This window comes from Sus scrofa, chromosome 11, assembly GCF_000003025.6.
Source record: "Sus scrofa isolate TJ Tabasco breed Duroc chromosome 11, Sscrofa11.1, whole genome shotgun sequence".
In the NCBI taxonomy this organism is placed as follows: Eukaryota; Metazoa; Chordata; class Mammalia; order Artiodactyla; family Suidae; genus Sus; species Sus scrofa.
Window position 1 is genome coordinate 23,357,549 of NC_010453.5, and position 22,383 is coordinate 23,379,931.

Genomic DNA, 22,383 nt, shown 5'->3' on the forward strand with positions numbered 1-22,383 from the left:
TTTTCAAGACGCATCTCGGAGACTGAACTGCCACTGGTGGTTGGCAGGCAGGGTGGGAGGATGGAGTGACTTTTTTCTTCCTTCCTTAGACACGTTCAGATTTTTGGCTCAACTCTTCCTGAGCCTCGGTGTTTGATTCTTGCCATGTTTTTTCAATGTTGAGTTCTGCTCTTTGTATTAATGAATTTCCTCTAAATGAGAAGGGCAGCCCCAACTCCCCCTACCCTTGGTGGCCAGCCTCTCTCTCCTCTGCCAGAAAATTAGGAAGAATAGGAAAATAAAACACATAGCAGTGGTAGAGTATAGACCCGTGTCAACAGTTCTTACCAAGCACAGTTCTAGGAAATTGTCTAGGGAGTTCACGTTGTGGCTCAGTGGTAACAAACCCCAACTAGCATCCATGAGGACGCGGGTTCGATCCCTGGCCTTGCTCAGTGGGTTAAGGATCAGGTGTTGCCGGGAGCTGTGGTGTGGGTTGCAGATGTGCCTCAGATCTGATGCTGCTGTGGCTGTGATACAGCCTGGCAGCTGCAGCTCCGATTTGACTCCCAGCCTGGGAACTTCCATATGCTGCAGGTACAGCCCTAAAAAGGAAAAACCTAATAAATTGGCTTCAACAGGGGTCTAGTTTGCTAAAAGCAAATATCTACTTAGACAACGGAGCTGAGTTATTTTTAGTGGCCCAGATTCAGCTGTTCTATAATCTGAGAAGATTGCCGAAATCTCTCCCTTCATCACGGAGAGGGCATGCCCTGAACCCCTGCCAGAGTGAAGCAGATGAGAGAGAAGAAGGTAGCCTGATGGCGGGAAAAGGAAGGGGAGAATATAAGGAAACCGGGGCCTTTTTTTCTTACTTCAGAGTCTTTTAGGCAGCTGCTGACACTGAAGAATTGAGGCTAGAACTGCACCTGAAAAACATACCTAACAGCGGTTTATTTTTTCATATGTTCTTAAAAGTATTGAAAGACTCTGGTTTCAGAGCCTAAGTCTTCCACCATGGAACTGAAAGCTGGGACTAAGGAAAGTCAAGCCTTTGGGAAACTACTGACCTGGTTCAGGGCACGCAGAAAAGCCAGATCTGACAGCCTGTTGGATACACTGGTCAGGCTGCCTTTTGTTGTTATAGCCTACGGATTAATAACCAGAATCTTGTTTCTATTCTGGAAGATCAGTGATTTTGAGATCTATATTCAGAGATCCTTGTCTTGTAATATTTGATATCTCCTTGTCTTAAACATAGGCAAGAAGAGTGGCAAAAAGAATGGACTCAGGGAGTTCCCTTTGTGGCTCAGAGGTTAAGGAACCCGACTAGTATCCAGGAGGATGGGATTCGATCCCAGGCCTCACTCAGGGGTGAAGGATCCGGTGTTGCCGTGAGCTGTGGTGTAGGTCACAGACGTGGCTCAGATCTGGCGTTGCTCTGGCTGTGGTGTAGGCCGGCAGCCGCAGCTCCAATTCGACCCCTAGCTTGGGATCTTCCATATACTGCAGGTGCTGCCCTAAAAAGGGGAAAAAAAAAAAAAAAGAATGGGCTCAAACTTTGTTTTGATTAAATGCCTCTTGATGGTGCGTGTGTGGTGTGTGTGTGTGTGTGTGTGTGTGGCTGAAGTGAGAATATCTGTTTAATTACAATCTAATTGTTCTGTTATTGGTTGGGCAGGACCTGCCCAAGCATAGAAAAACCTAATTTCAGGCTTAGCAGGCAATGAAATTAATAATAAAACATGTTTATTGAATTAAAAATAGTAAGCTTCTTGTTAATTCACTTAAGAATATTTCTCAAGATTTCCTTCCCAGATGAAAATGTATTTACCTGCCACATGGGATCAGGGCCCACCAGACTCCATGTGGGGACATGTACTCATTTTATCATCCTAAAGGTGACAGCACAGACCAGGAGCTCAGGGAGTCCAGTGTTCGTGTTGTCTGTGCCATTCCAGGGCTGGACGACCCTGGGGAAATGACTTGATCTCACTGGCCCTCAGTTTTTCTCATGTATGAAATAAGAGAACTGGATTAGGTGACTTCTAATATTCTATAAAACAAAGGCATGGGAGTGCCCGCTGTGGCTCAGCGGGTTAAGAACCTGAATAGTATCCATGAGGATGAGGGTTCGATTCCTGGCCTCACTCAGTGGGTTAAGGATCCGGCGTTGCCATGAGTTGCAGCATAGGTCACAGAGGAGTCTCAGATCCTGCATTGCTGTGGCTGTAATGTAGGCCTGTGACTGCAGCTCTGATTCACCCTCTAGCCTGGGAACTTCCATATGCGGCAGGTGCGGCCCAAAAACGCACACACGAAAAAAAAAAAAAAAGGCATAAACAGTAGAAAGAAAAATACAGAAAAAAGTAAGTGTGATGGCTCAATATTTGAGGGAAGGATTTTCTGGGCAGAGAAGGAAACAGGTCAGGGCCAGGCTGCAGCAATGTTCCCTGCTCATCTTTTGAGGTAACTCAGAAATGCCCCTCCTGCCTGCCGCCTCTTTTTTCTCTCCTTTTCTCTCTCCCCGGGTCTCTGTACGGTTTTCTCTGCACCCCAGCCCATCACCACGTTTGCATCTTTCTGAGGAATGGATGTGGTTAGGATTAGACAGGGAGACGTGAGCACAAGGAAACTTGTTGGAAAAGCCATTTCCCAGGGTTTTTTTTCCCCGCTTTTGTCTCCCGAGGATCTGTTATAACTTCACTTTTACCAACTAAAAAATACGGAAAAATTTAGGAGTTCCTGTTGTGGTGCAGTGGAGACAAATCTGACTAGGAACCATGAGGTTGCGGGTTCGATCCCTGGCCTCACTCCGTGGGTTAAGGATCTGGCATTGCCCTGAGCCGTGGTGTAGGTCGCAGACACAGCTCGGATCCTACGTTTCTGTGGCTGTGGTGTAGGCCAGTGGCTACAGGTCCGACTGGACCCCTAGCCTGGGAACCTCCATATGCTGAGAGTGCGGCCCTAAGAAGACAAAAGACGAAATAAAATAAAAATAAAAAAGAATGAAGACTTTAAACTCATGGTCTGTCTGCTCCTAATGATGACAATCAGGATATAGGGACTAATGCCCAGTGTTCACTGGGGCCCGGGAGCTGCTTGGGATGCGGTAGGAGAATAATAATTTCGTTCATCCTCCTCACAGCACTAATGAGATAGGTCCTGTTATTAGCACCGTTATTTATGCAGATGAAGATGCTGGATCAGAAAGGTTAAGTAACTTGCCCAGGGTTTCCAGCTAATTACGGTAAGCCTGGCTTTCGCCCCGGCTGTTTTCTGCTGTCTCCCCTTTTATCCACTCGGCCTTGCTGCACCTCCTCTGAGACAGAGATGATATGTTTTATTCATTTTTCATGTCCCCTTGAGAGCTTGGTACACCGCTTGGAGGACAGGATACTTTGAATTGGCCTAGGATGGCGTTAAAGGCGCACCATCCTACCTGGGAGAAAAGGTGGTCCAGGGCTTCAGCCGCCTCCAGGGAAGAAGCTGAGCTTGGGAGCTCGCAGGGCTCTCCCACTGTGCTTGTTGACAAATCTTTGCCTCCGTATTTGAAAGTATCTACTTCCTGTCTGTGTGAACCCTTTGAGTTTAGAAGTTTCAGTTTTCATAAAGTTAGACTAGTTTAAAGAAGTTGACTTGGGTGTTCCCGTTGTAGCTCAGCAGTAATGAACTCAGCTAGTATCCATGAGGTTGCAGGTTCCATCCCTGGCCTCGCTCAGTGGGTTAAGGATCCTGTGTTGCTGTGAGCTGCCGTGTTGGTTCCAGATGTGGCTCGGCTCTGGCGTTGCTGTGGCTGTGGAATGGGCCGGCAGCTGTGTTCTGATTGGACCCTTAGCCTGGGAACTTCCATATGCCGCAGGTGCAGCCCTAAAATAAATAGTAGTAGTAATAATAATAATAATAATAATAATAATAAAGATGTTGACTCGTATTTCTGTGCAAACAGGGAAATGGTAGTGTCCTTGAAACAAATGCAGCTGACCAGTTAATATATGCACCAAGAAATAGCTGGGCGCGGAGGGTCAATGAAAGCCCTAGATTGAGTTGATTTGGTTGTTAGAGAAAAAAATTCCCTTTAAGGTTTTATTTGCCTGAATGCAGTAGACTTCTTTAAAGATATACTTGTTTTTCACTTAGGAACATTGGACACAGGGGACAAAAAAGTGGATCAATATGTTTACATTCCAAGGCCAATCTTTCCACTCTTATACATGACTGTTGGGGTGAGCGTAAGAGATAAGCGAGGTCATTCTTTTTACATTTGTTGCCATGGTCCCAGGATAATAACTTCCTGCGAGGACATCTGTATTGGAGGATCTAGTATGCATTGTTGGCTCATGATGCCCGGGAGGATCTCACTGACCTGGTGGTTGGATTTCCAGCAGCTCCATCATCTGGAACACACCTCGGTGCTCAACAGCATAGGATTATGGAAGATTAATGTTGGAAGGGATCTTGGAGATCATTGAACTCAAACTGCCTTATTTTGCAGCTGAAAAAGTACAGCCCCAAACAAGTAAGGGACCTAGTCGTGCATCAGAATAAAGGCTTCAGTTAGAAAATAGTAATTGCAAAAGTGCCTGCTACTTGGTCTGGTAATTTACATTATATGTATTTGTTGAGTACCTACTATGTGGAAGACATTAGGGAGAAAGCAGACCTCCTGGGTCTAGGGAAGATCTGGGTCCCCCTTAAAGCTCTGACAAAACAGATGTGTCATGAGGCCACAGGTGAGAAATGTCTGAGAATGATTCCTGGTAAACTCTTTCAAGATGACCAAAGCGTTGTCTGGTTAATTCCCTAGGGGCTCATGCCTTTCAAAGGAGGCTGACGCCAGGAAGAAATGAAAGCCATGATCACAGTCTCAAGAGCTGGGAACATTTAGTGTGACCAAATCTACTGACTTAAAAAAGCCTATTAGAGAGTTTCCATCATGGCTCAGTGGTAACAAACCCGACTAGTATCCATGAGGATGTGGGTTCGATTCCTGGCCTCGCTCAGTGGGTTAAGGATCCAGTGTTGCCATGAGCTGTGGTGTAGGCTGCAAATGTGGCTTGGATCCCGTGTTGCTGTGGCTGCGGCATAGACCAGCAGCTGCAGCTCCAATTCGACCCCTACTCTGGGAACCTCCATATGCTGCAGGTGTGGCCCTAAAAAAAAAAAAAAGCAAAAACAAACCTGAAAAGGCTACAAGGAATTATAACCTTTCATGCCAGTGCTAAGTCTTATTCATGTTGAGACAAGAAGTTAGAGTTCATTTAACCTGGTCTGGTCTTTGAGCAAAGTGGTTACGTGTACAATATATCTTCGAAAACCTTCAAACATAAAGAGTATTGGTGAGCTTCACTTCTCTGGAGCATTTACTCAAAAGCCCTCCAAATGTGTTGAAAACCTGTTACGCACAACACCTGTTATCTCCAGAACCAGAATAGATGGGTTCGGTGTTAGCCAAGGGGAGAGTGCCCATCCCTGTAAATAACTTGGCTGTCTGGCCGTCGACTTGACAGCAGGGTTTTGTAAACGCAAGTACCATCGTAAAGGTTGGTGGGAAAGGGCTCACCCTAAACATGGGCTAGAGAGAGGGCTAAAAATAAGCCATAGCATCTTCGGCAACCCAGGCAAGGTGCCAAGCCTGTGACGTCCTTTGACCCTTTCACCACTTCTGTGGGCGACTCAGTGGTATCCCCATTTTGCTGATGGGGAATTCAGCATCGAGGAGTGAGTTTATTTGCCCATGAGGACGTAGTTCGAAAACAGCAGGATTGGAATCTTTATCTCTGAGGCTTGGCCCATTGTGCTTGAAACAAGTGGTATTTCCCTCTTTAACTGACATGGGATGCAGCTTGATAAACACATGCTTTAATACATGCATGTATCTCTCCCTCCCTCCCTCCATTCAATGCATGTTTGAAGACCAGCTTTATGCCACTCTCTTGAAGGGGAGGCAGGTATGAATTGATCGAATTTTGAACCAAAGATTAATAAACAGTGAAGGTACTTGATAAAACCATACGACTATGATGGTTTCTTATTTTAGCCTATAGACTCAGTATAATTACTTTAAGATCATACCTTTTCTATGGAGGGGAGGTTTTTATTTTAATTAAAAAAAAATTGCTTAGGGAGTTCCCGTTGTGGCGCAGTGGTTAACGAATCCGACTAGGAACCATGAGATTGCGGGTTCGATCCCTGGCCTTGCTCAGTGGGTGAAGGATCCGGTGTTGCCGTGAGCTGTGGTGTAGGTTGCAGGTGTGACTCGGATCCCGTGTTGCTGTGGCTCTGGTGTAGGCTGGCGGCTACAGCTGCGATTCGACCCCTAGCCTGGGAACCTCCATATGTCCTAGCAAAAGGCAAAAAGAAAAAACATTAAATTAAATTAAATTTAAAAAAATGATTAGCCATAAGAACAGAATTAACTCATTTGTAGTTAGCAAATTAATTTTTTTTAAATTGCATATCCGTGCTAAGTCAATGATGGAGGTTTCATGGTTAAACAAGGCAAGCTCCCTTCTTCTCCACCTTGAGGTTGGTAGCGTGCCCATCCTGCATCCTGCTTGATATTGTATGCACATTTATCTTAGCACCTCCCAGACTCCAAGTAAGTGGGGTGCCATTTGATGACGCGTTCTCGCCTCACCGGTTCTGAATTAGTGAAGCCTAGATGAGCGGACTTGACAGCACATGGAGTGAAAGAAGAAGAAATATACAGATGGCCTGTTCTGGAAAACCCCAGGATCTCACGTCGCAAGATCTGGATGTGAGTGAAGCCTCTTTTGCTTGCGCCGCATTGTGCAAAGTTTTAAATCTCTTTGGGCCTGGGTTTATGGATTTAATAGTGCTTATGCCCCAGAGTGTTGTGAGAATTAAGTGACACCATAGTTGTGACAAATGTTTTGCGACGAAAGTTATCACGTGTAATTGTGTCAGGATAGGAGCATCACTCTGATGCTTGCTTGGCAGGCCAGGGTTTCGGGAATCCCGCGAATATAAAAGGACATGTGACATTGGGCCCAAGCTGTGAAGGAAAGACAAGAAGGATGCTGCAGGGCGAGGTTGTTTTGACTGTAAAGGGAGAAGATTGTCAGCCTTTGCGGGATTTTTGCCTGCTCTGTTCCTCGCCCTTTCCAGTGACAGCTACCGCTGGCATCCTGCAGCCTCCTCTTCCAGCCTCTGGAGTTGCCTCTAAGCTGTGTCGTTGTCGTGGTGTCAAAAGCCCACTGCCTCGAACGCCTCCCTGGTTTTTAACTCGATACTTGCCTTTGGTCCTGCCTCCTGGTGTGCCTGCCAGCCTTCCAGGCCCCCTGCCAGCGGCTTATCTTACGGACTGACTTAGGCTCTTCCTAGGAGCAGACTCTGAATCTTCCCAGTTTGCCTTCACTCTTGCCTGCTGTCTCTCCTGAACTCCCTTTGCAAATCTCAGTCGCCCCACTACCCAAGAGACAGAACCTTTTAACGATATGGGAAGGAGTTCCTGTCGTGGCTCAGTAGTTAACGAACCTGACCAGCATCCATGAGGATGCAGGTTCGATCCCTGGCCTCGCTCAGGGGATTAAGGATCCAGTGTTGCAGTGAGCTGTGGTGTAGGTCGCAGACGTGGCTCAGCTCCCGCATTGCTGTGGCTGTGGTGTCGGCTGGCAGCTGTAGCTCCTATTCAACCCCTAGCGTGGGAACCTCCATATGTCCCTAAAAAGAAAAGAAAAAAAAAAAAAAAAAAAACCAAAAGCATAATGATATGGGGAGAAAGAGTTAGGAAAATGATGTGTCCAGGCAGTACACAGCGATCTGTAGGGCAGAGCACACAGGGAAGGAGCGACCAATAAATGATCTTGATGGGAATGGAAGCGAGGTGGGAGCCCAGGGGTGGTGTCCAGAGGATGAGTGGCCTGAGTATCCATCTAACAATAGGGCAGGTGTCCTCTCTCCTCTTGTGTGTGCAGAGAGCCTGCCGGTCCTGTGTGCCTTCCTGAAAGCATTTGGTAAGAAAGTCAGTGTTGGAAGGGGATGAGTTCCCTCTTTCCATTGCATTTGAATCCGGACCAGTGGTTTTTCTAAATCTCCAGCTTGGAGGGTGCAGCTGACCAAGCATCTCAAACTCCTCTCTGAAGTTCCCGCTGTGGCTCAGCAGGTTTAGAACCTGACACAGCATCTGAGAGGATGCGAGTTTGATCCCTGGCCTCATTCAGTGGGTTGAGGATGCAGCGTTGCCGCAAGCAGTGGCATAGGTCGCCGATGAGGCTTGGATCTGGCGTGACTGTGGCTGTGGCCTAGCCTGGGAACTTCCATATGTCACAGGTGTCACCATAAAGTGAAAACAACAACCACAACAACAAAACAATAACAAAAAACTCCTTTCTCCCCAGCCTCCTCCTTGGCATGCTCCCAATACAGTGACTGTGGGTACCGCTTACCTTAGGTCCTGCAGTTCATCAGCAGGGCTGTGCCTTCGACATAGGGGTTCTTTGGAAACAGGTTATCAGAGAAAAGCAGTGGAGAGGAAATTTGCAAATCAACAAGAAAACAAGCCCCATTCAGTGAGAACAGAGACTGTGACTCACAGTGACAAACACAGTGGCAGACACCCCCTCACCGTTTCCCTTTCAGACTTCACAATGCCTTGAGGCTGGAGACCTGGCAGCTTTGGAGGGAGAGCAGGATGGATAGAAAAGGAGAGTTGTTTGCTTTTTTTTGTTGTTGTTGTTTTTAGGACACCCACGGCGTATGGAGGTTCCCAGGCTAGGGGGCAAATCGGAGCTACAGCTGCTGGTCTATACCACAGCCACAGCCACACCAGATCCAAGCCACATCTGCAACCTACACCACAGTTCGTGGCAATGCTGGATCCTTAACCCACGGAGTGAGGCCAGGGATCGAACCCACATCCTCATGGATACTAGTGGGGTTCATAACCCACTGAGCCACAACAGGAGTGCCTGAAAGTCGGGTTTTTTTTTTGGTCTTTTCTAGGGCTGAACCCACGGCATATGAAGGTTCCCAGGCTAGGGTTCAAATCAGAGCTACAGCTGCTGGTCTACACCACAGCCACAGCAATGAGGGATCTGAGTCACATCTGTGACCTACACCACAGCTCATGGCAATACCAGAGCCCTAACCCGCTGAGCGAGGCTGGGGATCAAACCCAAAACCTCATGGTTCCTAGTCGGATTCATTAACCGCTGAGCCACGACAGGAATTCCCTGAAAGTCAGTTTTAAAGCCGCCTAGAGGGCAGAGTAGACAGCGCGCCTGGCCCTCTGAGCCCTGGCTCCTTGTCCTCTTCAAATCTGATCTGAATGATTTTCGCGGTGATGTCACCCAGCTGCATGTTACTCCTTTAATGCTGCAAAGACCCAGCCTGTCAGCTCTTGGGTTCTGATGTTTTTACTTTCCCTTCTCCTAAAATGTCAGGGCTTTTGGTGTTTTTCTGGAAACCCAGGGCAGGGGTGAGGGGTCCCAAGGAGGCATCTGAAGAGGGGGTGTCAGGCCCAGTTTCTGCCCCTTCTGAGGATGCTCCACCTGTGTAACTCCGAGGCGATTTCTGAAGGGCTTGGGCGTGCAAGGCCTTGTCACTCATAATGAAAATGTCTGTTTGAAAATCTGTGTCACACCGCACTTGAATATTTGATTTGCTCTCTGTGAGGTTTGCTTTCATGTTATTGATTTTTTTTTTTTAGATTTGTCAACCAGGTTTTATGGATTGTTTAAATAGCATCCACCACACAGGATGAGCTGAAGGAGAGGAGGCAGTGGTGTAGCCACCACTCCCTACCTCACCCGGGCGTGGGTTCCCGCACACACAGCTGTGCTCACGGGCGCCCTGCATGGTCCGGATGATGTTCAGGGGGTGTAATGTGGGGTGTGAACTCCCACAAAGAAGCCTGGTTCCTAGTCCCAAGCCCTGCCAATCTGCTCCTTTGCTGTGTGACCTCCGGCCTCTCTTCTCATTGGGCCTCAAGCTTCCTTGCAAGTTAATGGACGCAAGAACAGCAACTACCACCACCACCACAACACAGTTCTTTCTCTTTAGTTCTGGCGAGTTTGTTGAAGTGATTCCACATCTGCTTTGGGTGGCAAAACCCACCTCTGAATTAAACGTGACATCTCTTTGCATATATCCGTGTGTGCGCGAGTATGTGGATATAGGTAGCGCGCGCGCACACACACACACACACACACATCTTTGCTGTTCGCATTTAGGCAGAGATCAAGCAAGTGGACCTTGAGTTGCCTCAGTGGACCTAGATGCCCGCACTGCCTTCCCAGGGTTCCACGTGGCACTTTGCGGGGTCTTCATAGAGCTTCCAAGGGTCTTCCTGTCTCGCTGTGTGGTGTCTCCACCTGTTCAGAAGTCATCTTGGATTTCTTGTTCTCTCTCGCCTCCCATTTCCAATCTATCCATCACCAGCCCTGTCAGCTCTTTGTTCCAAGCATATTTCTTTTTCTTTTTTTTTCTCTTTTTAGGGCCACACCCATATGGAGGTTCCCAGGCTAGGGGTCCAGTTGGAGCTGTAGACACCGGCCTACAGCACAGCCACAGCAACGCAGGATCCGAGCCGTGTCTGCAACCTACAGCACAGCTCTCGGCAACGCTGGATCCTTAATCCGTGGATGGAGGCCAAGGATCGAACCCGCAACCTCATGGTTCCTAGTCGGATTCGTTTCCGCTGGGCCACGATGGGAACTCCCAAAGCATATTTCAAATCCACCCACTTGCTCTGCGTCTGTCCTCGACCCCCACCAGCAGTCTCTCTTGATGCTGCTCCGAGATCCATCTTCCACTTGGTCGCCAAGGTGACTTTTCAGAAACGTAAACCGTGTCCCGACGAGCCCTGCTTTGGACGAACCAGAGGCTTCCGGTGCTTCGAGAATGACATTCAGACGTCTAACCGTGATGTCCTTGGCTTCCTTGGTGGCCTTTCCGTCCCTGCCTGGTTCACTCTATGCTAGCGAAGCTGGACTCTGTTTGTTCTTCAACATCCCGTGCTTTCTTACCTTAAAGGTTTATGGAAATAGGCATTGTTAGATCAGTTTTAGGTTCACAGCAAAACTGAGGAGCATAGAATTCTGGTACATTTCCTGCCCGCCGCCCCCTCTTGCCTCCCGCCTGTGGTCTCTCCCGACTCTAAATACCTGTCCCCACTCCCGCCCCCCAGCAATACATTTGGTACAACTGGTGATCCTGCATGGACGTGTCATCGTCACCTAGAGTTCAGAGTTATCCTTGGGGTTCACGCGTGGTGGTGTACCTGCTACGGCTTTTGACAAATGGATGATGACACGTACCTACCATTATACCTTATCATTCGGAAGCATCACTGCCCGGGGAATTCTCCCTGCTCCTCCTTCATCTCTTCCTCTCCCCGTGCCTGGCAACCCCTGGTCTTGTTCCTGTCCCCATGGTTGTGCCTTTCCTAGAATGTCATAGAGTTGGAATCATACAAGACATAACCTTTTCAGATTGGCTTCCTTGCCTCTGTGATACGCATTTTTAAGATTCTCCCGTGTCTTAGCCTGACCTTAAGGATTTTGCCGTAGCTTTTGGCTCGGTTTGCCTTTTCCTGTGCACCCTATTTAACTAGCTCCGCTGATCATATCACCCTCTTGCCTGTTCTTTAGAACACCTGTTACCCTGCTGTTTTCTTTTGTTTGCTGCCTGTCTTCTCCTACTAGATTTTTTTCTTTTTTTGCTTCTTAGGGCCACACCCATGGCACATGGAGGTTCCCAGGCGAGGGGTCCAATGGGAGCTACAGCTGCCGGCCTACACCCCAGCCCCAGCAATGCCAGATCTGACCTGTGTCTGCAACCTACACCACAGCTCACGGCAACGCCGGAACCTCAACCCACTGAGCGAGGCCAGGGATCGAACCCACAACCTCACGGTTCCTAGTTGGATTTGTTTCCATTAGCGCCACAATGGGAACTCCTCCTTCTAGATCTTAAGCTCTGTGGGAACAGACGTCTTATCTGCCTTACTCCTGGCTGTACCCCAGAATCTACAACAGTTCTTGGAGCATAGTAGGTGCTCAGGATAAGTAGGAAGAGTCAAATGCATCAGTGTCCCCTTTTAGCTTTTCTCTGCCCGCCCATTGGTCTTTATGGTGACCGGCTCATTCACTCCGCTCCAGGTTTTGTTCAGGGGAAGAGGCAGACATTCCTGTTATGTCCCCGAGTCTGAGAATTATTTCTTGTTTGCCTGTGGCTTCTGAAGCCCCCTTGGTTGTCTGCTGAATTTAATGGGCCTCCAGGCAAAGGGCACTTGGGAGCCTTGGTGGGATCAGTGACAGCGCAAGGGAGAACTGAGGTGGGAGAAGGGAAAGGGGCAGAAACGGATCATTTACCATTTACCGCGTCTTGAGTCACACATTGTCCTCAAAGCTGCGTAGACCATAAAGTGCACATTAGGAGACAAGTCAGACCTGAGACCTAGTGAGCACACGCAGGCCCACAAACACTGCAGAGCGGAAGGGATTTCTCCAGATGCCTCGTCTCCTTTCCAAACTGTAGCCTTCACAAAATCTCTGGGCGAGTTCAGGAGAGACAGCAGCCAGCATTTGTGGCCCCGTCCTGCATCCTGCCTGCCCCATGTGGGGGCACAAAGAGGTCTGCACTTTGATTACTGCTTCTTAAAAGAAACTTTCTCTAAGGCTAACAGACTTTCTGGGAGGCCAAAGCAAGTTGCAGCCGAGTTTAATGTTCTCATTAAAATGTTAAAGAGGCTTTATTCATGAACAACCCAAGCTGTAGTTGCTTTATCCTTCTAAACTCTGGGACTAGCTGGCCTCTCTTCTAGAGGCCTCTCCCAGACCCCTCTCTCAGGAAGGTCTGTTTAATCCAGGGCTTGGCTGGATCCAGGCACTGAGAAGGGGATTCTGTGGGTTCTCTCAGGGATGTGGTGGAGATGATGGCAAGGGGTACCCACCCCTTCCTTGACCTGTTTTCATTCCGTAGTTCTTGCTGTGTATGCACCGCATGTCAACTTGACCTTGAGGTCTAACTTGGAAATCATGGGAGAGATGCCCACCCATGAGGGAGGAAGGTTTTGTTTGTTTTTCTTTTTTTCTTTTTCTTTTTTTTTTTTTTGTTGCTTTTTAGGGCCACATCTGGGGCATATGGAGGTTCCCAGACTAGGGGTTCAATCGGAGCTGCAACACCACAGCCACAGCAATGCAGGATTGAGCCGCATCTGTGGCCTACACCATAGCTCACGGCAACAGTAGATCCTTAACCCACTGAGCGAGGCCAGGGATCGAACCTGAAACCTCATGGCTCCTAGTCAGATTCATTTCCGCTCCGTCACGCCGGGAACTCCTGTTTTTGTTTTTAATCCTTCCTGTTAGCAGTAGTTTACTGAGATGAGATTAGAGGAATGTCAAAACTGTTGAGGTGCTGGTGAAACTGAACAGGAAGCTGATCTGGAAAGGGTGTCGCATGAATCACGGGGACACAGAACTGGCTTTGGCTGGTCACAGATTTCCTGCTCTTCTCTTTGTCATCCTTAAGGGCCCAGTGCAAAACCATCACTGGAGCACTTTAGGGAGTGAATGCAGCAGGCAAAGACAACTACCGCTGCTTCCTGGAAATACTTATAATGACGAACAGATAAAACAGAAATCTTAGAGCTGTGAGCCTTATATGGCTAGGACCCCTCAAAATGAAATTTAGGGGGAAAAAGTGTTAAAACATGCTGTCTTTTCCTCAGTTCCTTGCTATTAGAAAACCTTGTTTGTTGAATGGTCACAAAACTGTCTCAAGAGCTGCAGGTATGGTCCTATAGGTAATACCTGGGGATTGTTTTAAGATAGTTTTTTCTTTTTCCATTGATGAGTCGTCGAGGTACTTTACTCTGGGTCAGATTTAAATTAAAATACTTATGTCCTAGAGCTGTCAGGGCTTTTTCTCCAAGAGGTCAAATTCTTCTTTTCAATTGGGAGTGCCGGACGTTTGTAAAAAGTGATTCCAGTCTGAGAGGCAATGGAGTTGAAAGGTAAAGAGGTTCTGGAGGTCCCGTCGTGGCTCAGTGGTGAACGAATCCGACTAGGAACCATGAGGTTGCAGGTTTGATCCTTGGCATTGCTCAGTGGGTTAAGGATCTGACATTGCCGTGAGCTGTGGTGTAGGTCACAGATGCGGCTCAGATCCTGCATTGCTGAGGCTCTGGCATAGGCTGGTGGCTGTAGCTTCGATTCGACCCCTAGCCGTGGGAGTGGCCCTAGAAAAGACAAAAAGACCAAAAAAAAAAAAAAAAAAAAAAAAGAGGTTCTTTCTACGTTATAACTGGATGGGTTTCTTAAGAGGGTTTTTCTGGAGGGGTCACCATCTTAGCTCAGTGATTTTAATGGTATTAATAGCGTCAGTGTAAAGAGAACTGCTCTTAACTGTTGGTGTGTTGTATTTTTAATTTTATTGAGGTGGAGTTAATTTGCACTGTTGTAATAATTTCTGCTGTACAATAAGTGGTTCAGTTAGATACGTACGTATATCTATTCTTGTTTCAGATTCTTTTCCCATGTAGGTTATCACTGAATGTCAGGTTGAGTTCCCCATGCTATACAGCTGGTCTCTACTGACCAGTCATTCCACATACCACAGTGTGCATGTGCCAGTCCCAAACCCCCCAGTCCACCCCTCCCACCCCCCAGCCTGTCCCCTTGGATAATCATAAGTTTGTTTTTGAAGTCTCTGAGTCTGTTTCTGTTTTGTAAATATGTTCATTCGCATCATTTTTTCAGATTCTGCATAGATGTGACACACTCTGACTTGCTTCACTTAGTATGATAATCTCCAGGTCCATCTGTGTTGCTGCAAACAGCATTGTTTCATTCTTTTTTATGACTGAGTAATATTCCATTGTGTGTATGTACCACAGCTTCTTGATCCGTTCCTCTGTCAGTGAACATTTAGGTTGCTTCCATGTCTTGGCTCTTACAATTAGTGCTGCAGTGAACATTGGGGTTCATGTATCTTTTCAAATTACGGTTTTCTCTGAATAGATGCCTAGGAGTGGGATTGCTAGATCGTATGGTAGTTCTATTTTTAGTTTTTGAGGAACCTCCATACTGTTCTCCATAGTGATTGTAGCAATTTACATTCCCACCAACAGTGTAGGAGGGTTCCCTCTTCTCCACACCCTCCCCAGCACTTATTGTTTGTAGACTTTGTGATGATGGCCATTCTGACTGGTATAAGGTGTTACCTCAGTGTGGCTTTGATTTGCATTTTACTAGAAATTAGTGATGCTGAGCATCTTTTTACATGTTTTTTTGGCTATCTGTATGTCTCCTTTAGAGAAATGTCTGTTTAGATCTTCTGCCCACTTTTTGATTGGGTTGTTTATTTTTTTGACATTGAGCTACATGAGTTGTTTGTATGTTTTGGAGATTAATCCCTTGTCAGTTGCTTCATCTGCAAAAATTTTCTCTCATTCTGTGGGTTGTCTTTGCGTTTTGTTTATGGTTTCCTTTGCTGTGCAAAAGCTTTTAAGTTTAATTAGGTCCCATTTGTTTATTTTTGTTTTTATTTTCATTACTCTAGGAGGTGGATCTGAAAAGATATTGCTGCCGTTTATGTCAGAAAGTGTTGAACATGAAGAAAGTGCATGCTGATTTGGGGAACACTGTTGATTATATGTAATGAAATATGTTTTTAACATTTTTAAGAGATTCAGAGCCAGATATAACCAATTACACGGCCGGCTAGGCCAGCTGTGCTCTCATTCTTGGTTGGTTGGTATGGAGTGACGTGTGTATCTGTTTTGGGGAACTGCTAACCTAGTCCCTGAATTCCCATGTGAATCTAGAGAGGTGGGACCTCTTGGGGTTCTGCTTAGGCCTAGCTTCACCCCCTGTGTCTCCTCTTCTCCTTTTACAAGATAGGATTGCAATCCCTTTCCGGGTCTGCAGAGTGAATCCATTCTGGAGCCTTCTTGCTGGCCTAGGAAATCTGGGAGAGCCACGATCAGGTCCTTACTTTGTAGTGCGACTCAGAAATTGTTGAGACGTGTAAAGGTGTGATGAAACCATCGGTACCAATAGGGTCTGGACAGAAATATCATGGAAACAAATGGAAGGACCGACGGATTCATCCCAGGCTACTGTACGTTTTGGAGAACTTTTGGCTCTTCTCCAGAGTTTTCGTTTGCTCATTTGCTGTGAGAATGTTAGTGGTCACATCTGGCCACTCAGCGTCCCTGCCCAATCAGCCCCCTTTCCCTTTCTCCTTCTTGGAAGTGAGTTACACCCCAAAGCCTATGTGGACTTCGTAGTTGGGGGCCAATGCCAAAAGCCTGGGGGAAATTTTCAAAGTGCGTGTGCGTGCCATAGTATTTCCCTCCAGCTGCTTACTTCCACGGAGTCTTCCGCTTCTAGTGATGCATCAGGTGTCTCTTTGATTCCTGAACTCATCCATTCATCATCTATTCGGAGGGCGTATCCAACCTGCCAGGGGCACCCCCTCCATCTGGGTGCTGGGATGAAATGGGGAGCAAACCAAGGTTCGTCTACGGAGTTTTGCTGAGAGTTCACAGGGGTTGAAAAGAAGCGTGAACCACCTAAAGCAAAACCCACCTGCTCTTCTGTGACTTGAAGCATCTGTCTGAGACTGCCGCCTCACCGTCTACTCTGTCGAGTTCTCCGTGAGCGCATTTCCTGTGGGAAGTGGTACCAAGCCTTTTCTACCTTACAATAATCTTCCTGTGTTGATTAAGCTGTCACTTGGAAGGCTTCCTGATGGGGCATTAAATGAGCCTTTTTGTGTGCTGCCTTGTGTCTTTGTCAGGAAGCACTCTGGTAACGCCTGCCTGTGGCGCTCACCGGCCCTGGGCTGTCATGGGGCATATTTTGATCCTTTTAGGAGGGGCTAGGGGGTCGGCACCAAAAGGGGTGAGAACAGCACTGAGGAAAGGGGCAGATGCATGGTAGGTTGGAGGGAGTGTCCTTAGGAATAACCAGAGATAGAGTGAAACCCTTTTGTTTGCCTGGTGTATTTTCCATCTCTGTATCCTTTGCGCACAGCAGCTGCATATTCTAGAGTTATTCTACATTTTGAAAACTGCTAAGAAAATGCTAGCTTACTCCTTTTTTTTTTAACCTTCTCCACTGTTGGCCTGGCATCAGGTTGGGAGAATCTTCAGACTCCAAGTATGATGATGGAGCAGCAGCGGAGTCCAGCGATGTTCCTCTCATTTCTAAGCTCTGTGCCTGGAAGGTCTGGCTACACACTGAGAGCAGAGATTCCCCTCGAGGAAAGGAGAGGCGCAGATGAGGGCAAAGGAGTGTGGGCACCTTAGCGAAGTAAAGGGAAGAGAGATCAGGGCGGGGAAAGGTCGGAAGATGCTCTGTTATCCTCACTCCTCTTCTTCATCTCCTTCTTCTCATAGCAGGAGGGGGATGAGAAGGTAGGTGGATCAAAAGGGAGAAGAGGAGTTCCCGCTGTGGCTCTGTGGTAATGAACCGGACTAGTATCCCTGAGGATGCAGGTTGGATCCCTGGCCTCTCTCAGTGGGTTAAAGATCCAGCGTTGCCGTGAGCTGTGGTGTAGGTTGCAGATGTGCCTCGGATCCCGCGTGGCTGTGGCTGTGCTGTAGGCTGGCAGCTGCAGCTCCAGTGCCACCCCTCACCTGGGAACCTCCATATGCCACAAATGAGGCCCTAAGAAAAAAAAAAAAAGAGGGAGAAGAAGATAGTTGGAGGGTACTTGGAGAAGGTAAGGGAGAAGGAGAATGAGTCAGAGAAGTCACCAGAGGAGGCGAGGGGGAAGGAGACAGGATAAAGATGATTTAAGTGCGGGGACAGGCACCGGGCACACGGTAGTCTCACTGCAAGCCTTCCTTTGCCCAGGGGTGCGCCTGCCACATAGCCAGTGTCCTTCTCCGAAGACGGTGCCCTGACTTTTGTATTAACTTTAACACGATTCTCTTTATGGCCACTGTTATAGCTGGTCACAGTTGCACTGACACTCCTGTGTGATCAGAGAGCAGCTGTGGAAACCCAGTTCTCTTGTCCCTGTCCCCTGGCCGGGTTCAGCAGACATCCGAGTCAGTGCTGCTTGCTTGTGATGTCTGCCATTCCTCTTTGTCCACACGTGGGGGAGTTGAAAGAGAAAAAAAAAAAGTGCTCCTAAGAGCTGCCGCATTTAGAGCTCAGGTGTACAAATATTCAAAGCAGTAGGGAAGAAAAACCTATAAAATCACCATCCAGGAGTTCCGGTCATGGCTCAGTGGTTTACAAATCCGACTAGGAACCATGAGGTTGCAGCTTCGATCCCTGGCCTCGCTCAGTGGGTTAAGGATCCAGCACTACTGTGAGCTGAGGTATAGGTCGCAGATGTGGCTCAGATCTGGAGTTGCTGTGGCTGTGATGTAGGCTGGTGTCTACAGCTCCGATTCGACCCCTAGCCTGGGCATCTCCATATGTGTGGTGCGGCCCTAGAAAAGACCAAAAAAAAAAAAAAATTGCAATTCAGTATTTTTTTCTAAGGAAGATGATGCCTGTCTGGGTGCTTGCCCTAACCCAGCACTGCACTCGTAGCGCCTATACATGGGCTGCTTCCGAAGACATCTTTTCTCTTCTTTTTTCAAAACTCATCTTGGAAGCCTTTGGAAGGTTCCAGGCCTGGGTCAAGTGCTTTTTAAGTGTGCACTCCTGCCCTCCCTCCTCTGCATCCTGGCCTCATTCGCTGCCCTCCTGCCATTCGCGCTCCCACTTCTGTTGTCATTTCTGTCCTTGCACTAGACTTTGGGCTCTTTGCCCAGTGTTGGTTATTACGGAGCATCGAAACAGATGTTTCCTAACTGCTGATGGACTGATGGCCATGGTGCTGGTCTCTTGAGCGTACAACAAATTTCTTCTAGAATCAGCTATGCTTTTAGGGGTCGGTTAACAAACAGCTCGTCTACATATTCTGGAAAAGAAAAGTTGACTTAGCCAGCAGTGAGGGATTTCTGGGCAGGGTGGTAGCTTCCCAGATTCATGCAACTGTAATAAAGGGCTTTTGAGTCCATTAACTGCTGGACACCAGAGGATGGTCTTGACGTTTCAGGCAACCTATTTCTTGTGATTATAGAAATTGCAGGTCAGATGCATTAGGCTCTTCAAAACCATGCCTCCGACTTACTTCACTTAGTAGAAGAGTCTCTAGTTCTATCCAAAGTAAGTCAGAAAGAGAAAGCCAAATACCATATGATATCACTTAGTTCTGGAATCTAACATACGGCACAAATGAACCTTTGCACAGAAAAGAAACTCATGGCCTTGGAGAAGGGACTTGTGGCTGCCAAGGGGGAGGGGGAGGGAGGGGGCTGGACTGGGAGTTTGGGGTTAATAGATGCAAACTGTTGCATTTGGAGCAGATAAGCAATGTATGGCACATGGAACTATATCCAGTCACTCGTGATGGAACATGACGGAGGATAATGGGAGAAAAAGAATGTGTATATATGTATGACTGGGACACTGGGCTGTACCGTAGAAATTGACAGAACACTGTAAGCCGACTATACAGGAAAAAATAGAAATCATTAAAAAATATGCTTCTCAGACATGAACATGCCTAGGACTCACCTGAGGATCATGTTAAAATGCAGATTTGGTTTCAGGAGGTTTTAGCATTTCAGGCTCCCTGGCGGCGCTCATGTTGCTCGGTCCATAGACCTGCCTCGAGTAACAAGATTTTAAAATACCGTCTCATAAATAAAGTTGGAATTTCTTCTATAAAAATACCTAGATGCATTTTTATAGTTTTCAGAACAGACCTCCGAAGAGAAAACTTGTAGGTACCTAACTCTTAATTCAACTTGGAAAGGGGCGAGAAGTCTTTCCCACACTTGAAGAGAGTGACCTTACACTGGGCACGCGCCCCTCCAAAATGCACTTGCAGGATACTCTAGGTTGTACTGCCCTTAATTAATCTGTAATTTTATTTATTTAGGCTTTTCCAGATTTGGGTGGCCCTGGCCCTGATCTCGCTGCTTTCGCAACAGGGACTACTTTTTAAAAATTATTCATTCATTCATTCATCCATTCATTTGGAGGGCTGCACCTGTGGCATATGGAAGTTCCTGGGCCAGGGGTGGAATCAGAGCTGACTTACTGGCCTATGTCACAGCCTCGGCAATGCAGGACCCGAGCTGCATCGGTGACCTACACTGCAGCTCATGGCAATGGCAATCCTTAACCCCCTGAGCGAGGCCAGGGGTGGAAACCACATCCGTGTGGATACTAGTCAGGTTCTTAACCTACTGAGCCACCATGGAAACTCCCAACAGAGACTACTTTTAAATCAGACATATTCTTTGGAAGATTGACAGCTCAAGGGCTGTGTTGAGGATGAGACCTTCACATTTATTGGTCGAGACCACGCAGAGACGTCCTCCAAGGAGAGTCCATTAGAATGGCTGGAAGGGGCAGTGTTCAGCTCCAACTTTGTAAAGCAAAACCTCGCATCTGCTTGCACAGGCTCCAACAGCGCTCTGCGTGTGATGCTGGCAGTGTTCTCTCTGACAGGTGGTTTTTATTTTACAGGTGCTTTGCAGCCGGCATGACGTCATCCTTATAATCCTCGGAGGAGAGAGCGCTCGCCATGCTCAGGTAAAGGGATCGTGGGTGCAGCAGATGGCGAGCATGACTCATGGCAGGTTGCTCGTCCCTGTGTGAGAAGAGACGCATCTAAATTATACATGTGACGTCATCCTCTTGTGTGTGTTTTCCTCACTTATAACTGGGGCCCAGAGGGCCAGTCGGGGGGTGGGTGGTCTCAGGGAACAGATGCGCATTTGAGGAGCATCTGTAGGGTGCTGAGAACCCTGCCTCCATAGAGAACCAGCGAGGAGACAGGACTGGTCCGCTGAAGTCTTTGTCCATCTTCCACAGAGCTGACATGGAATTATTGCTATTGTCCATCTTTGTTACTTATCAGAAGGCTTTTATCTCTTCCGCATTGATGAAAACAGGGGAATACAGAAGACTCTTCTAATGAAAGTCTTATCTCTGTCCCCTCATCGAGAGTCACCCTTCTAAAGACTCTTTGCATTTTCCTTTTAAATAAATGTATGTCCCACAATTTTGATTTGCCCAAATAGGTCGCCAAGATTAATTTTCCATTAACCTTTATGGCTTCTGTGTCTTCTTTCTTTTTTTTTTTTTTTTTTTTTTTTGCCTTTTCTAGGGCTGCTCCCGCGGCATATGGAGGTTCCCAGGCGAGGGGTCCAATCGGAGCTGTGGCTGCTGGCCTACACCACAGCCACAGCAACATGGGATCCGAGCTGGGTCTTCCACCTACACCACAGCTCTCGGCAACGCCAGCTCCTTAACCCACTGAGCAAGGCCAGGGATCGAACCCACAACCTCATGGTTCCTAGTTGGCTTCGCTAACCACTAAACCATGACGGGAACTCCTTCTGTTTCTTTCTAATCATCTTTTTTAGAGGATTTATCAGTCCCTGTCAGGTCAGCTCCATCTTTCTCTTTGCTGGCCTTTGTGCAACTGACATAGCTGGTGGTGATCTCTGGTCCGGTGATGGAACATGGCCCCATTAACTGAGTCAGACCATCTGTCGATAGACCCCCCATGAGGAGTTCTGTCGACTCGGCAGTTTTGTCATTGGCCTCTCTCTTTTTTCATGACCCAATCTGTATCAGTTTTCTCTGGCAGCTGTAACAAAGTAGCACAAAACTGGGTGACTTAAACAGCAGACACTTGTCATCTCACGGTTCTGGAGACTAGAACTCCGAAATCAAGGTGACAGCAGGCTTGGTTCCTTCTAAGAGCTGTGTGGGTGACATGGTCCATGCCTGTCTCTAAGCTTCTGGAAGCCTTGGGTGTTCCTTGGCCCATGGATGGCCATCTTCTTCCCATGTCTTCACATTGTCTATTTATTTATTTATTTATACTTTCTAGAGCCACACCCATGGCATATGGAGGTTCCCAGGCTAGGGGTCCAATGGGAGCTGCAGCTGCCACCCTACACCACCGCCATAGCAACACAGAATCCAAGCCACATCCGTGACCTACACTGCAGCTTACGGCAGTGCTGGATACTGAACCCACTGAGCAAGGCCAGGGATCAAACCCACATCCCCATGGATACTAATCGGGTTTGTTACCCCTGAGCCGCAACGGGAACTCCAAATGTCCTCCCTTTTAATGACACCTCTCATATTGGATTAGAGGCTACTTTAATGCCTTAATCATAACTGGGCCATCTGCCGAGGCGAGACTCTGCTTCTAATGAGGCCACACGTATATGTATGAGAGATTCAGACTTCTGCATTTTTCTGGAGTACGCAATCCAGCCCATAATACCCTCGAGGGGAAGGGGACTTAATTCGTCTTGATTTGCCCCAAAGAAACTAGCACAGTGCTTGTCACTTAACATTGGTGGAATGAGTGACTGGCAAAGCCACTGCTAAC

General features: G+C 47.5%; 1 protein-coding gene across 7 annotated transcripts in view; it reads left to right on the top strand.

Annotated features, from left to right (window-relative positions):
* The window catches only part of ENOX1 (ecto-NOX disulfide-thiol exchanger 1), a 660,000-nt gene that overhangs the window by 122,785 nt on the left and 514,832 nt on the right, over positions 1–22,383 (top strand). For all 7 annotated transcript variants that reach the window (XM_021065349.1, XM_021065348.1, XM_021065354.1 and 4 more), the window contains exon 2: positions 20,496–20,561. The gene's annotated coding sequence lies outside the window, so the exon portion shown is untranslated. The remainder of the gene's footprint in view (positions 1–20,495; positions 20,562–22,383) is intronic.